The sequence below is a fragment of the Megascapheus bottae genome, chromosome 2, assembly GCF_031878675.1.
Source record: "Megascapheus bottae isolate mThoBot1 chromosome 2, mThoBot2.hap1, whole genome shotgun sequence".
Lineage (NCBI taxonomy): Eukaryota > Metazoa > Chordata > Mammalia > Rodentia > Geomyidae > Megascapheus > Megascapheus bottae.
Genome location: NC_143510.1, coordinates 55,699,749 through 55,704,403, shown reverse-complemented (window position 1 = coordinate 55,704,403; position 4,655 = coordinate 55,699,749). Strand labels below are relative to the sequence as shown.

The 4,655-nt window shown below is 35.1% G+C and overlaps 1 pseudogene; it reads left to right on the top strand.

Moving 5' to 3' along the window:
- The first annotated feature begins 647 nt into the window (after nucleotides 1-647).
- Nucleotides 648-770, top strand: LOC150067137 (small nucleolar RNA SNORA40; annotated as a pseudogene).
- Nucleotides 771-4,655: the final 3,885 nt, after the last annotated feature.

Below are 4,655 nucleotides of genomic sequence, written 5' to 3'. Positions count from 1 at the left end.
AATTGACACCTTGAATTTCAATTAAAATAAATAAGCAGTTTACTAAAGTATTATTTTAGTGAACTCAGTAAAAGTGCAGGCCTGGTGAATAGAAACATAAATTGGTGTAACACATGGAAGTTCAACATCACATTTAGTTTCCAAACACAGTGCATTTCCAGAATAATCACTCCATCATTTAAAGAAATTTCTTCAAATTGAGACTATTATATGGCTATTAAATATACAAACTGTATATTTTCCATCAACTCTTTTTTCCATATTATGAAGAACCACTGTGAAGTATAGCTCTACCTAGGTAAGAAAAAAAACCAAATATCTGGAATATTTGAGAATTTATGGAAATATTGCATTACTATTCCCATCAGAAATCTTAAATGGAGGCCCAGTGCCAAGATCATACCTGGAATTCTAGCATCTCAGAAGGCTGACATCTAAAGAATGCAGTTTGAAGCAAGTCTAAGAAGGAAAGTCTGTAAGACTCTTATCTCCAATCACGTGTGTGTGTGTGTGTGTGTGTGTGTGTGTGTATGCAAGCACACGCGAGACAAAGAGAGAAAGAGGAGAGAGAGAGAGAGAGAAAGAGAGAGAGAGAGAGAGGGAGGGAGGGAGAGAGGTAGAAGCAGAGACAGAGAGACAGAGACAGGAGAGAGAGAGACTTTGTTTAAGTTGAACAAAGCCTTACAGACAGGTGCAAACAGTAAATCCTATTTTGGAACACAGAACTCATTATTGCCTATGAGATTTTGGTAAATGTAAGAAGGAATATGATTCCTACAACAGCTGGGAATGTGGGGGGTTGCTAATTCACACAAGTTGGCTATGAGAACAAAGTTGATGTAAAAGTTTTTTTTTTTTTTAAAAAAAGCTCTCTTTCATTTAGCATCTTCCTATTTGGCCTTATGTATCTAGGTTTTGCTTTATTGTGAATCTCTGCTGTGAGAGCCTGAGGTTTTTACTGATTATGACAGATGAGGGAAACCATTGAGCCTATGTTCCTTTGAGTCTGGCTTACTTCACTTAACATGATTTTTTCTAAATCTTTCCATTTCCTTACAAGTGGGGCGATGTAGAAACAAAAGCCATATAATGAGTGATTGTTGTCCTTAATGTACTATGTTACCCCTCATTTCTTTTGCTGTTCTTTGGTTATCTCAGATTGTTACAGTATTTTACCTTGTTATCTGATATATTGTAGATATGCTTATTTGGCTATTTGAAACAGGATAAGGAAGGAAGGAAACAAGATGAGGGGCAGGGATGGGGAGAGGGAAATTGGAACCAAGACATGAGAAAGGGTATCAATGTTTGTGAAGTAATGCACCTTCTATCTGGTGAATATAATGTAATGCTTCTATTAATGACAATAAAAATTATATTAAAAATTAAAAAAAGAAGATACAAAAAAGCTCTCTTATTTCCAACTAATCACCAAAAAACCAGAAGGAGAGCTGTGGACCATGAGGTACAGTACTAATCTTGAGATCAAAAGATCAAGGACAGTGCTAAGGCCCTGAGTCTAAGCTCCAAGACAGAATAAAAACAAAGAAAAAATTTCTGTTGAGTACTGATGGCTCATCCTTGAAATTCTAGATACTCATGAGGTTGAGATCTGAGGGTTGCAGTTCAAAGCCAGCCACGGCAGAAAAGTCAGTGAGATAATTTTCTCCAATTAGTCAGAAATAGAGCTATGACTCAAGGTGGTAGAGCATTAGCCTCGAGAAAAGAGCCCAGAGGCAGTGTCCAGGCCTTGAATTCAATCCTCACAATGAACCAAACCAAATCAAAATAAAGCAAGAACAGCAACAACACCAAAACAAACAAACCTTAAATGACAGAGTTATGTACTTGGGATAAGTTGAGCTCAGATGAGAAATAGGATTTAATTACTGTGAATTTTGCGTTTTTCTCTTTGGTGCAATCAAATTATGTTTCTACATTTGGCTATGTACCCGCATCACTTTCTCAATCATACAGTGTGGGGACTCCTAGCTAGTGGTGTAGGAGCCCCTGCTGCTTGCCACCTGTTTTTCAGCAAGTACAAACTCAGTGGATGTCCAGAGCCAGAGAATGACTGGTCCCTTCTGCTTGGAGCAGGAGTGGGCATGTCTCAGGACACCATTGACTGACAGTCACATTCCGGAAAGACCCAACAACTGCCACCGCTCTGTCTGTATTGTAGCGAGCACGTTTTCTAAAATAAAGTTAGATCTGCATCGAGAGTCTGTTCTCAGTCTCCGGAGTCTGTCTTCCCGGGATTATTCGTGGGCTGTGTTGCCATTTTACCCCGCTCCTAGATGTCCAAGAAGGACCCCAACAATACAGGAAGACTAGAAAGCCACCTGAAGAATTTCTTTCCCTATAAAGTAAACCACTATAAAATAGAAAAGCACTGTAGCAAAGTAGCATAAAAGATTCCCTTTTGCATAAACCAAATATATGAAAATATGGCTTTCAGGAAAAATTGTTATTAGGCAATAAAAGACAGGATCTAAAAGACAGGCATCAAGTGAATTCAAGCCTAATACTGGTCTAGATTCTTTCTAGAAACGTTATAAGTTTCAGTATGTGGAAAGAAAGCTGTAACATTTGAACATGTGAAGCTTGAAGTTAAGAATTAAAATCTGGATTTTATTTATCATTGACCAATAGGTGAGAGAAATGCAAAGAGAGAATTCTTGAAATGTATGGAGCATATTCAGGACACAAAATGTTTGTTAGGAAATCATCTAAGGGAAAAACAACCATCAGGAAGCAGTAGAGAAAATAGCACATGTTGCTCATAGATGTACAGAATTAATATGTTTGCCTCACCAGAAAGAAATTCTAATAACCCATAGATAATCGAAGATATTGAGAACAGTCTTTGCTCACAAGTGATGTGTTATCCTACACTACATTTCGTTGGTCCTACAACAAAAAATAAGACAAAGATCATATGGAATATAGCTGTTTCCAAGTAACCAAATGGCTTCCAGAACAAAAATTCAAGATGATGTAAACAAAAGTATTTACTAAAGAAGAGAAAATTCACATCTTGAATGAAACAATGCAATCAAGGCCTAAAAACAAACATGATAATTGGATTCATAGATTTGACAGCCCATCTAATCAAAATTGACCCAGAAGCATAAGGGTCAGAATGCAAAACCTATTACAATCAATGAGGAATAAACAAGCAAAGCAAAACCTGAGTCACAAATGTTGGTAGGCAAGAATGTCACACTATGCATTATAATAAATTTCAGATGAGCAAAATAGAATATAAAATTACAGACTTCAAGAAGACACAATTGGAAGTCAAGAGGTAAACTCTGTAAGGTAGGAAGTGGAAATTATATTGAGTTTGGTTAATAGTATGTTAAGTCACAAAGAGAAAATTTACCTGAAAAACTGTAAGAGAAATGATTAGGGAAAAGGCCATAATTTTAGAACTAAGCAGTGAAAACAGCAGAAAAAAATAGAATTGGTGTGGGTTATGACTTTCCATTAAATGCTAGTTAAAATTTCTCTTAGTAGGTTTACACACTGGAAATACATAAAATAAAATAAATTACCTAAATATATACATAATAAAACTTCCAAAGGAAATGTAAAAAATGTATAAGAACTTTGTAAGACTACATAAAGATGACTTTTTTTAATTTATGCACTAAAAAGGTCTGGTAAATACATAGGTAAATCTGGTAAATATACCACCATTATGGAAGATCATTGTCAGAAATGATGCAAGCCAAGAGACACTCTTCCGAATCAGAACAAAAGTAGAATTTTATATTTCATAACAATATAATTTAAGAATAAATTGGAACATCCATAGATTAAGAGGCATTAAATAATGAAATATGACATAAACTTCAACTCTTAGACAGAAAGTAACCCTAAATGAAACAGAAATCTACATTTAAATCATAAAGCTATGAGCCCTTTGAACACAAAAAATTGTGGTCTAGTAGCCTTAGCATAGACCTCTTAGATGTGATAATAAAAGAATGATCCTATGTGAAAAACATTGTTGATTAAAAAGAGAAGGCAAGAAAGAGTAATTTTTAAAAGGCTGATATCAGATATACTTAGTATCTTACATAAACTTCAAAATAACAAAACTTCCTTTCATTGAAAGGTGATCTGTGTTCTGTTGTAGAAATCCAATACAGGAATGAATCATTTATAAACATGGTAATATTATTATCTGACAGTTCTGGAAATGAGAGCCCAAGGTCACAGGATAACCAAAACTAATGTCCTTCTTCCTTTATTATCTTATAATGCCAAGCCAGAGAATGTGAAGAAAGGAGGTCAATCTCATCTTTTATAAAATGAACCAACCTCCAGTATCACAAATTTACTCCTAATATATCAGCATTTATTCATTCAGGAAAGCAGAGCCCCCATATTCCAAGCACCTCCTATGTGTATTACTCTTAATGTTATCACGTCAATCAAAAATTTAAAACATTGAAGTTTAACCTCAGTGGGACTGTAGAACACACATTCAAACCATATCAAGCTATAGCACAGTGTGAGTAGTCAAATGAGTGAGTATCAAATAAACCTATCAGAAGTTGTTCCACTTCTATAGCTATTAAATATGTATAATACAGTCATAAAGACATATGCAAAAATTTTATTTCAGTAATAGCCACGTCAAGTTT